Source organism: Carettochelys insculpta, chromosome 22 (genome assembly GCF_033958435.1).
Source record: "Carettochelys insculpta isolate YL-2023 chromosome 22, ASM3395843v1, whole genome shotgun sequence".
Lineage (NCBI taxonomy): Eukaryota > Metazoa > Chordata > Testudines > Carettochelyidae > Carettochelys > Carettochelys insculpta.
The window spans coordinates 17,767,945-17,780,565 of record NC_134158.1 but is presented as its reverse complement, the minus strand read 5'-3'; positions in this window follow the sequence as shown (position 1 = coordinate 17,780,565).

Sequence of the window (12,621 nt, the reverse complement as noted above, 5' to 3'; positions counted from 1 at the left end):
TATAAGAGGAGACAGAGGGTCAGGGCTAAGCCTGAGAGTCTGCAGGCTGCCACACCAAACCCAACAGTGTTCCCAGCTGTGGAGGAAGTCTGAGCTACACAGGGATGCTGTCATATGCCAGGAATTCACTGCAGGCTCTAGTGCTGGTTATGCCCATGGGACGGTTCTGTCTGCTCAAACAAAGTGGCGTCCTGCCGTTACCCTAGCAGCATCCTTAAGCAAGAGGAGATAGGGGCTCACTGCCGTTAGCGTGGGAGTGCCCTCTGGCCTGACCAGTTCCATGAGCCCCAGTTTAATGCCATAACCTGTGTGTAAAAGGTACAATGCAAGAGACCAACAGAAAGCAAATCTTGTACTGACCACCACTATTCTTGTGTGCTGTGAGCACTGGGGACCATATCAAAATGACCTACGTCATGGAAATGATGTTCTTAAAGTGCATCTGCAAGGCCAGGCTGCAGTGAGCCCACCCGCCTGCCCCCGGAAGGCACTTTGCAAGCTACATTAAGAGACGCTGGGAATGCATTTACATAAAAGGCAAAGAAAACCACGAAGGGAGGAGAGGACCGGCCAGCATCAGGGTTCCCTGTGAGCTGAGCACTTGGGTGGCACCCAGGAGAGATTCAGGTGGCGCCCACCTGATCAGCAGAGCACCCCTAGCCGGTAATGTGTCATTCTATTGGTGTTGCGCAGCCCCACCTGCCTTGCTCTGCCTTCATGATTTCTGTTCCCTTAGCATCACAGCCTCTTCTCCGTTGCACTACACCACGGTAGCTCCCCAAAGCAGCTGCCCCTCAACCAGCAATTTCAGCTCTATAGCTCAGCTAGAACCACGGAGGCCTCTCGGGTCTTATGCTTGCTCAGCGAGTGAGGTTGCTGTTGGGGTGACCTCCCTTCATGAGGGCCTGTAAAACCCAGCTCTGTTTCCCCTTAGTCCTGCCAGGAAAATAACCCTTCACCACCTCTGGGTCAAATCCTAAAGTGAATGTCAACCCTGGACTGGCCAAATGCACCTGGCTGGTGCTGCTGGGCCCTAGGCAGAGCAGGTGTGTTTATGCAAATACAGTTCGCTCCTGAGGGTTGTGTCCCCAGTTCACCAGCAGATGGCACAAGAAAGCTGCTTTAAAGGGGGGGCCGGTGGCAGCCTCAGGCCCCACAGGGCAGCTGCCCATGCAATGCGTGGGGAGAGCCAGGGGCGTAATGCGCAGCAGAAGGGGGATTGAGTAGGGGCTGAGGTCCTGAAAGAGCCGCCCTGATGTACTGATCCCCAGCCCGCCCTAGTGACCCAAACGCCTTGTGCGCTGCTCCTGCCGGCCACCTCCCTTGCACGCTCGCTCTCCCTGTGCATGGGGCTGGGCTGACATTGCTGTTCCCAGCCTGTCCCCACCCGGAGCGGCCTCAGGGCTCACCTGGAGGATTGGGCCCAACTGGTGGGAGAGGCGCTCGCCTACCTTGTGTGAGTATCCTGCACCAGGGCTCTGGCTTGTGCTAGGGCTCAGAGCCGCTTGTCAGCTGTGGGGCAGCTACAGAGCTTAGGAGGCTTATGAACGTCAGTATCTAGGGGAATTAGGCACCAGTAGGGTAGGCAACTGTCTGACTCAGGCCCTGAGTCTTGAACAACCTGGCCTGGTGTCTCCCCTTTTGTCCAGCCCTGCCTTACCCTGCCCAGGCACTAGCTGTCACTCTTGCCCTGCTGTGGGTGGCCGACTCCGCACAAGGTGCACTGGGGCCTGGCTCCTCGCCTGGTCAGTCCCACACACCAGCCCTGGGAGCAGCCTGGCTCAGCCTTGCAGGCTTGGTGTGCCCTGTGGGCTGAGGGGGACCAGCCTGGATGTGGGTGGGGGCGATTTCAGCCAATGTAGGGGAGGGAGAGAGAAAAGGGTCAGGTCCCCTCCCCACGGAAACAGCTCTCACCTTCACCCCAGCCTCCTCTCTCTTCTTGGGGGCCAGGCACACATGGGACCACATCCTGTCTGCCAGGCGCTGAGTTCCTCTGTCGCAGTGACACCCAGAGCCTCACAGGGGCCAGCTTGGAGCTGGAAATAGCCCCAGCTGGCTGTGCAAGCTGCGGGGCTCTGAACAAAATCCTCAGTGGCAGAGCCTCTCTGTCTCCCTCCTGTCTCCGAGCCTGGAGTTGACACCAAGATCTGGCCTGCAGGGTTGGCCCCACGGCTGTTCTGGCACCAAACAAGCTGCCTATGTTCAGTAAAGCTGAGAGTTTCTCGGATTCCCCTGACTCCAGGAGCTGGGGCTTCATGGATCAGGCTAAATCCACCAGCTCTGACCGTGCTGCATCTCATCAGTGGCCAGACACCTCCCCGTTCCCTGGCTCGGTGGGGAATCTCTGGTGGGGAGGGGAAACCGTGAGCAGTGCTATCGCAGCCAATGGGGGAGGAGGCTGATTGACACCCACTGTGGATTTTGGCCCCTTGTTTTCCCACCCTCTGCTGGTTCTTGGCCTTTACCTGCCACAGCCGGGCTGACCCCTCCCCTCCTCCCACCTCGGAGGAAAGAAACAAAACAGGAAGCAGGAGCTGCCACCATCCAGCTCCCATCCAGGGTGTGAATTTGGCTGCCAGGAAGTCCTGTGCGGCCCAGGGGTGAGACCAGGACAGCACGACCCGAGCTTGGGGGCTGGGGGCTGGGGTGTGTGGCTGTCAGGTTCAGAGGTGGCATTGATGGCTGTCATAGGTGCAGGAACTAGGGGTGCTGGGGGACCTGCAGCATCCCCAGGCTCTGACCTAGCTGCTTCTCATGCTCCAGAGGCTCTGCAGCTGGCTCCGGGCCAGGTCCTGGCTACTGGTGTAACCCACCCACCTTCTGGGTGTGCTTCCTGTCCCATGTAGTGGCACTGAGACAAATTTAAGTGATCACCACAGCCCTGCTTCCCACACCAGGTGCTCCCACCAAGCCAGGCACATACACACAGCCAGGAGCTGCTGCAGCACAAGCTGCCCAGGGCTCAAGCCACCCCACAGGCTGGAGCCCGGAGGAGCCACCCCTGCCACCATGCGCTTGTCCCACCACGTGGTGGGGTGCGGAGTGGCCGGAGGGGCGGATCATGTGTGCAGCTCTCCTGAACGGCAGTTGCCACATCCTGCTGTCCCATCTGCCGTATGTGGTGAACAGGGAGCATATTGGACACCATGGACTTAGAGAGAGAAAGAACGGGTCTCCCCTACAGCCTTAGCTCAAACCGCAGACACTCCTGCACTAAACTCCAGAGATCCCAGATTTGATTCCTGCTGTCAGCAGTTACACTGGCTCTGGGCACCAGGGGGGCTCTGCTACCAGCCCTGTGCCCTGGATCCCAGCTGCTAGCCCCCCATGCCAGGCTTTGCTCCTGGCCTCAGCTGTGGAAGGGAGACAGGGTTAAGAGGGGGGTGTCAGCATCTCTGCTCTTAAACATGTTCATGTGGCTCTGCAAGGACTGGGAAAATGGGGCCCACGTACGGTCACATCAGACCCTAGAACAGCAGGATCTGCCCCCCGTGCTGTGGTGCCTGCTTTACCCATCATGCCACCCAGGGGAAAACTCTGCCTCCGGCAGGGCCACACATCCCCAGCGGGAGGGAATCGGCAGAGTCCCATCGCTTGCAAAAGAAGAGGACAGGAGGGGAGAATAACCCCACTCTCACCCTTCCATGCCACCCTGAGATGTTCCTATGTGAGGCCGATGCAGCAGAATGAGTCACTGAACTAAACTATCCTGGCTGCTTAGGGTGCACATAAGCACAATCCAGTTTCCCCGGTCATGCGCAAGCAGAATTAGCTGCCAACCAGCGATGCCAAAACTCAGGGGGCTCTCCTAGGGACAGCCTCCCAAAACCTGAGATCAAACCAAGGTGGGAAGAACAGTGTAAACTGTTAAAAATCTGATCAATGGGAGGTTCTATTGGATGCCCCCCAAGGTATCCACTTCCACAGTCATGAAAGAAGGTTTCTTTGGATAAAAAAATCAAGAAGAGGGGGTCAAAGCAACCATAAACAGACACTGTGTATAACTAGTAGAAAGTGGGGAAGTGGTAAGGATATATAGGCAATTGATGAAGGAAGCTTAAGGTCTCAGTGTCTATGACCAGTGGGGCTGGCAATGGACTAGGTCCTGTATGAGCAAGGGTGGAAATATGATCAATCATGATTCAGGAAAGGCAGAAGGGTTCAATAAATATTTCTGTTAGATGATGTATCCATACCTTACAGAAACAAGGAGACAGTTTCTAGGGCATCAGGCACTCAGATGATGTTACTCAGCAACTATTAAACTTTAAAATGAAACATGTTTAAACCATCAGGACCAGATTATTTGCACCCAAGAGTACTAAAGGAATTGGCCGAGGTGCTCAATGGCTTGTTAGTGTTGACTGGAACTTTGGGAAAGTTCCAGGAGTTGGGGGGAAAAAGCCATGGTTTCACCAATATTTCAAAAGTGTTCTTGGTAACTATAGGTTGATTAATAGCACAACAATGCTAGGTAAAATCACGGGAAGTCTTGGGCACAGGAGTGTTTTTTAAGACAGCCAGTGATAGTAGCACTATTATAGGTAAGGTTGAAACTCTTTTACTGTTTAACAGCTGTTTGTTAAAGTGCCCTGAAACCCCTGTGCTGCCTTGGCTTATCTTGAAAAGTGTTATGCTTTCTGGAAGTCTGGGTTGCAAGAAGGATCCAAATCTGAGGTATTTTGAGCAAGGGTTTCCCCAGGTACAGCCTCCCCACCCAAATATGCTGTCAAAATGTTACAGTCTTCAGAAATGAGGCCCAAAGCACACAGGAGAGGCAGAGAAAGTCATTTTCAGATGAGCCGCAGGATGCCTGGGGCTTAGGGTTCCCAGATGCCTGGTGAAGAAGGGACCCTGGCAGCTGGCCCATTAAAAGCAGGTCCCCTACCTGGCTCCATGCAGCTCCTGGAAACTGATGACACATTTCCCCAGTTCTTAGGCAGAACAGTGGTCATGGGACCTCCACACGCTGCCCCTGCCCCAAGCGCTGGCTCCGCAGCTCCCATTGGCTGGGAACTGCACCCGATGGGAGCTGCAGGGGGCGCAAACTGAGCTGGAGGGACATGCTGGCCAGTTTCTGAGAACCGCTTTGGGTAAGTGCTGCCTGGAACATGCACCCTTCCGCCCCTCCTGCACCCCAACCCATTGCCCCCCCCCCGGAGCCTACCCGCCGATGCCAAACCCCTTGGCCCCAGTCCAAAAGCCTCTCCCGCACCCCAAACTCCTCATCCCCAGCTCCACCCCACAGCTCACCCCCCCAGCCAGTGCCCTCATCACCCCACACCCCAACCCCCTGCCCAGCCTGGTGGAAAGGGGTGAGTGAGTGAGGGTAGGGGAGAGCAAGCCCCAGAAGGAAGAGGGTTGGAGCAAGCAAGTGGGGGAACCCCGAAGCAGGGGCAGGGCAGGGCCTCTGCGGAGAGGCAGGGTGAGAGAAGGGCGCTCGGCTTTCTGCACTTAGAAAGTTGGCAGCCTTCCTGGGGGCACGCTGTGTCTAGTGACCCTGCCCAGCCCACAGAGGCTGTGTGAGACCCGCCCTTCACAGCTCGCTGAAGAGCATGTTGTGCGTGCGTGTTGTGCAGAAGTTCAGAGCAAAGCGGCTGGGTTAGGAGACAATATTTCTAAGTGCCCTCACGCCCCCGCCCCCGATTTTACAAGACATGTTTGGCCGAGACAAACAGCATTAATTAGAGAGGAGATGGCAGATGCGAGGAAGCCGAAGCGTTCAGGGGCTGTAATTAAGCCTCATGCGCCTTCCTCGTTTCCTGAACAATGGGACTGAGCTTGATCAAAGAAAACCCAAGTCGCCGCAACACTTCGGCGTTGGCACGATCGCAGGGGTGGCTGAGTAAGAGGAAATGCACCCAGAATAGACGCCCCCATTGTAAGGACTGACGCAACAGCGACTAACACGGCAGCCGGGGACTGTCCTCAGCCCAAATATAGAAACCAGCCAAAATCCAGTCAGTGCACAAAGAGCCAGCTTCCTCCAGGACACAACCTACTTCCTCCAGAAAGGCCACCACATTCCCTGGCTCCTTCAGAACACCACCTTCTCCACCTTGGGCCCCATCCTGGGTTCCCTCCAGGTTTTTCCAACCTGGGGTGGAATAAATTTTGTTATAGGTGCCCGCGGATGTGCACCAGCCTACAAACACAGGCTACTGGCTGCGGGCGTGCTGCTAATCCACTGAGCAGTAGCTGACTCTCTCCTGTGTGACCTCCCAAGAGCTCAGCTCATGGGTCCCCCGCTCCCCACACACCCATATGCCCTCACAATAGCAGCATCATTGCCTATCTCAGTATCTACAGGACGGTGGACACCCCTTAGCTGTTCACCCGAAACACATCACCTCACCCCTTTCCTCCAAACATTTTGTCCCAACCACAGGAGCAGACACGGGTGCGAGGTCAGCTTCCCAATATGAAACCCTCTTCCTGGGGCACCATGCAGAAGAATTTCTGGGCAAATGCAGAACAAAACAACAGTGAAATACCTCAATGGTGTTTTCACCCTCTGGACAGACAACCTAACCTCCCCCCCTGGATTTCCACCACCACTTCAGCCATCACCATCTGTCCCTTAAACTCTCTCTGAAACGTTCTCACACCAGCCTGGACTTACTGAACACCACACTCAGCTTCTGCGAGGGAATGCGGCAGCCGACGACCTGCAGGAAACACAAAGACCCCACCACCACCTTTCTTCCCCGATCCTGTAACCACCCAAACACCACGGCATCAGCTGGTTAGCGCCAGGCACGCAGCTACCCCAGAATATGCGTTGAGGAAAAATTTGGGATATGCATCTCAACACCCTCACAAATGCCTTCACCAAACAAGGACAACACCAGGGCAGCAGATCATACCGAAGGACCAGAAGTTTGATTTCGTGTGGATTCAAGCACAAGGCCTTTCTTACGCACAGCTGGCAGAGAGTCACATGGCTTGTCAGGCTCAGTGAAATGAACAAACAGCTGATTACGACGAATTCAATAGGGTGCCAATGGGAGGAGGGAAGCAAAGGGGCTGGGGGTTCCCCAAGACTGCCAGAAAGATGCTAGCAGCAATACATCATGGCTGTGTCTACACGTGCACGCTACTTCGAAGTAGCGGCACTAACTTCGAAATAGCACCCGTCGCGGCTACACGCGTCAGGCGCTATTTCGAAGTTAACTTCGACGTTAGGCGGCGAGACGTCGAAGTCGCTAACCTCATGAGGAGATAGGAATAGCGCCCTACTTCGACGTTCAACGTCGAAGTAGGGACCGTGTAGACAATCCGCGTCCTGCAACATCGAAATTGTGGGGTCCTCCATGGCAGCCATCAGCTGGGGGGTTGAGAGATGCTCTCTCTCCAGCCCCTGCGGGGCTCTATGGTCACCGTGGGCAGCAGCCTTTAGCCCAGGGCTTCTGGCTGCTGCTGCTGCAGCGGGGGATTCATGCTGCATGCACAGGGTCTGCAACTCGTTGTCGGCTCTGTGTATCTTGTGCTGTTTAGTGCAAGTGTGTCTGGGAGGGGCCCTTTAAGGGAGCGGCTTGCTGTTGAGTCCGCCCTGTGACCCTGTCTGCAGCTGTGCCTGGCACCCTTATTTCGATGTGTGCTACTGTGGCGTGTAGACGTTCCCTCGCAGCGCCTATTTCGATGTGGTGCTGCGCAACGTCGATGTTGAACATCGACGTTGCCAGCCCTGGAGGACGTGTAGACGTTATTCATCGAAATAGCCTATTTCGATGTCGCCACATCGAAATAAGCTACTTCGATGTAGGCTTCACGTGTAGACGTAGCCCATAAGCGCAAATAAGCCAATCGTCTAAAAGACTACATCAGCGCTCTGCCCATGATTCGGGTTTACACGGGAATACAAAGGTGTGGTAAGTTTTCTCTTGCTGAAGTAGGTTCAATTCCAAATCTTAGTTTTTTGGAACACCACATGGCACTTCTAGCAGGTGTCACTGTAGGTACATAATTCCTATATGGTCTTGAAACATAAATGAACAAATAAGCAATAAATATATTGGTACAACTATAAATGGTACCCACCCCCGCACCCTTTCTGGGCTTGGACTGGCTTCTGTCACTCACGTTGACGTGTTAGACCTTTTCCTGAATGAGGCTGAAGAAGATTCTCTCTCGCTTGGAATGCAGACTTTAGGACTCCTCGCCAAAGAATGACGATGCCAGAATTCAACGTAAGCCCTAGTTACTGCTTTCACACCCGTGACTTTTGCTGAATTAGTGCTTATTTAATACTGAGTAACTAAAAAGAGCCTTTGTCAGTGAATCTGCCATCCCTGAACAGACTTTGTCAGCTCTGGTTCTCCCCTTGACTGAGACTCCCTCTTTAAACCCTCTTCTGGACCACTGCCACTCATGCAGCTGACGAAGTGGGTCTGTGTCCCATGAGAGCTCACGCTCCAAAGCATCTGTTAGTCTATAAGGTGCCACAGACTTCTTGTTGTTTTTGAAGATACAGACTAACTTGGCGGCCTCTGTGCTTCTTGCCATACCTTGTTTGATTACAGCAGAGGTTCCCAACCTTTTTGAGATGGTGACCCATTTTGACACCACTGCTCATGCCCATTTCAGCACGGCAGGGCAGGGACTGGGAGCTGGAGGAGTGAGCAGCAGCAGTGGCAGGAGCTGCAAATGGCTTCTTAAAGAGCCACATGCAGCTCGGAGGTGCCCAGCTGGCGACCTTTAGAAAATCTAATGGTGACCCACGTTTGGGTCCCGACCTATAGGGTGGGAATCCCTGACTTCGAATGAAAGGTGTGGGCCCTGTTTTGTGTAAATTTATGTTAAAGATTTTTGAACAAAGGCTGTGGCCAGAATCCAGCATAATATAATATTAGAATCTTGGCCCTTCAGGGACACCCAAACACTCTGCCAGAACCTGTTGCAACACAGGAATAAAACCACCTCCGCCCACACACACCTTCTTGTGGCCTACTGTCCCACCTTGAAACCCATATGAATAAATAATTACAACCTGTACTCAGTGGGAACCCCCTGTCCTGGAAGAAATCTTTTTTAGACCCGCTCTTCACATTCTTCAAATGACTCTCCAGCCTCTGCATCAGAAGCCAGCTCTGGGCAGAATGGGAGCTACCAGCTCAAAACGGCACCAGGCTCTGCCTGAACAAGAGATGTAAAACCTTCAGCCAGCTCTCCATTCCTGCACTGATTCATACCCCACCTCAAACCTTGTCAGATCCGTGGCTCCCACACCTGTCTCCCACAACCTGTGATGTACCTCAGCCAGGGCCCTGGATGCTCCAGTAACAAGACGTGGGTGAAACCAGCCAGTCACTGAGCTCTCGAATGAACTCCCAGGAGGTTAAAGACACATGTACCCGGCCCCTGGGAGGTGAACACTTTTCACAAAGTGGTTGCTCCAGATCTGGCCTCTCCTGCCTCGTCCTGAACGGCAACCTGCACAGAACCTTCAAAAGATGAATGTGGGACCTTCAGTTCATAACTTGGCTTCACACTGAAAATCGGGGTTTCGGTAAAGACCTGGATTCATGGCTTATTGCGACAATCTGTCAAACCGCCCCACCCCAGAGTCCTCTGACTGGAGACACTGGTCCCTTGCAAACGTACTAACCCACATGTGTCTGGGCAGCACTCAGCCCGATGGGGCCCTGATCTCGATCACTGCATGTCCGCTCCCCACAGACAGGGCCCTGCCCTGTGCCCCACACACCCTTGCTGGCAGAGGCCAGGCTGGTGCAGCAGGGACTCCCCACAGGCAGGGCCCCTCCCATGCTGCTGCGTTGTTTTGGCGGAAACACGGCCGGAGCAGCGGCTTTTCCTGCGCTGCCCGGAGGACAAACATCCCCCGAGCCCGGGGCCCTGCGCCAGGCCGCAGCGTGGCCAGAGGGGCATGGGAAGGCTCCGCATTTCCGACCCCCGCCCTGCCTCATGACCCCCCCATGGCCCTGCACACCAGCAGCCCCGGGGGTCCAGCACCAGGGCCCAGGGGAGCTGCCCCTCACTGGGCCATGCAGGGAGCAGGTATTTATAGTAGGAGTTCCTTCCTCCCTGGGGCGTCACGCAGCTTATAATAGCTGCCCGGCCCGCCCGGCGCGTCGCCTGGCCAGTGAAACGTGGGCAAAGGGCCAGGAGGGCAAAGGGCAGGTCCCAGCCTCCCTCACCCCTGCGAGTGGTGGCTGCCTCCCACCCTCCTGTGGCCCAGGCTCACTCCCCTACACCAGCCCCAGCGGCCGGCTAAGCGCGGGAAAGGAGCTGACAGGAGGAGAAGCTGAGAGATTTGGGCTCATTCAGCCCACAGAAGAGAAGGGGCGGGATGGGGGAGGGGACTTGATAGCAACCGTGACCTACCTGAGCGGGGTCCTACAGGCTGTTCTCGGTGGTGGCAGGCGACAGGCCGAGATGCAATGGGCGGCTGGGTGCAGGTTGGATATTAGGAAGAACTATGTCCCCAGGCGGGTGGGGAAGGACTGGAATCCATTACCCAGAGAGCTGGTGGAATCTCCATCCCTAGAGGTTTTCAAGTCCCGGCTTGGCAAAGGCTCGGGCTGGGATGATTGAGTTGGGGTTGATCCTGCTTTGGGCAGAGGGCTGGATCTGATGACCTCCTGAGCACCCTTCCAGCCCTAGGAGTCGATGGCCCTAGGAAGGGGCAGGATGGGCAGTGAGCCTGCCCCCCAACAGTTCCTTGTGGTGTGGTCTGCTTGAGGGGGTCAGGGGGTTGGCTCTGGAGGGATGCTCCAGCCTGGGGGGGGGGTGGTTCTGGAGGGACACTGTAGCCTTGGGGGTTTCTGGAGGAAGGCTCTGCCCTGCGGGGTTCTAGGGGGATGCTTTGGCTCTGGGGGAGGGCAGTTCTGGAGCTCCACTAGGGCCAAGAGGTGGGGATTTCGGAGGGATGCCCTGACCTGGGGTGGGGGGCGGGTTCTGGAGGGGTGCTCTGGCCTAGGAGTGGAGGGACACTGATTGGGAAGGTGGGGGACTAGGGCAGTCCAGAGGTCCCAGCCAAGCAGCTGGTCCCCAGCTACTGCCCCTCCCCAGGGCCTGCCAAGGGTGGGAAGCCCATGGCTGCCCCTGGGGCCTGAAGGATGCTGGAGCACCTGGGTCAGGAAGGATTGGGGTGCTCAGCAATGTCTCCTTGTGCCTGCCAGGCCCGGGGGCTCTGGGCTGGGCCCTGCTGGCCCTGCTCACGAGTGACCTGGGGGGACCTGCCCTGCCCCATGCCAGCCACCCCTCCCAGGGGTGCACTGCTGTGCAGTTGTAGGGCTCAGCTGGGCTCTAGGAAATAGGGTACAAGACCAGGGCACCAACTGGCCACTGGCAGCTGAGGGAGGGAGAGCTGGCTGCGTGCAGTGTGGGGCCGGGGGCCTAGGCCAGGGAAGGGGTGTGAGCAGCCTGTCCCGGACCAGCGGGCTGGAGGTCTGGCCTGGAGTGCAGGGTGTGATGGAGTTGCGGGGGGGTGTGTGACCTGCAGAACAGCTCACAGCGGCTGAGGGTGACCCCTGGGGCTGTAGCCTAAGCTGGCAGGTAACACCTGTCCAAACAAAGAGCAGGGAGGAGCCGAGCTGGGCTCTGAATCAGAAGCAGGAATTAGAAGGGGGAGAGAGAGTGGGAAGGCAGCCAGCCTGGCTGAGGGGAACCTAGACCCCAGATGGGGGCACCCCTCGGCCTCCTCTCTCCAAGGTGGATTGGAATGACTGTCTCTGCCGGCTGTACTGACACCTCTGTGCTGGGCTGCGCCTGTGTCGACTAATAAACTTCCCGTTCTACCTGCTGCTTGAGTCACTCCTGCCTGCGGACAGGGTGCAGAGGCTGGGGACCCCTGAACCCCATTACAGAGGGGGACCTGCAGTAGGTGGGAGGGGGCTGGGGCTGGCTGGAAGCACTGTGTGTAGTGGGGAGGCCTGGAGTAGGTGGGGGAGGCTGGCTGGGTGCAGTAGCAGAGGGAACAGGCCTGCAGGGGTGGGATAGCTCAGGGGTTTGAGCATTGGTCTGCTAAACCCGGGACTGTGAGCCCAGCCCTTCGGGGGGGACCAGTTAGGGGGCCGGAGCAAATAGATTATAAAAACCCTCTGCCAGGAATACTGCTTGGTCCGGCCAAGCGCAGGGGAAGCTGGACTCACTGACCCTCCATGGTCCCTTCCAGCCCTATGGGATGTGTCTCTCCATTTATTATTATAGTGGGGGAGGGGCCTGGCCCGGTTGTGGGGGGGTGCTGGCTGGGAGGGGGCCTGGAAGAGGTGTGGGGGGGGGTGCTGGCTGGGAGCAGTGTCAGGGGGACCTGGCCGCCTCCTTGGCTATTCTTCTGCCATCAGCACAGTTTACATCCAGCAGGATGAATGGCCTCCCTTCCTCGCCCTGTTTACACGAGGCTGGCGGGTGTCGGGCGGCCGTGATGGATGTTTGTGCCAGAGGCCGGATCTCAGCAGCTGCACACGTCAGGCCCCCACCCCACCCCCCAGCCTCCCATTGGGATGAACTGATGCCTGGGCACAAGGCAGCCACACTCTGGGGCAGGGCCACACCTGGAGGCCAGGGGGCTGCAGGTCAGGACCGAGGGGCGTGGTCAGAGCTGGGGGCAGGGGGCTGAGCCGGGTTCCCTTGACCTGGTTATGGCCACATGCAGAATGA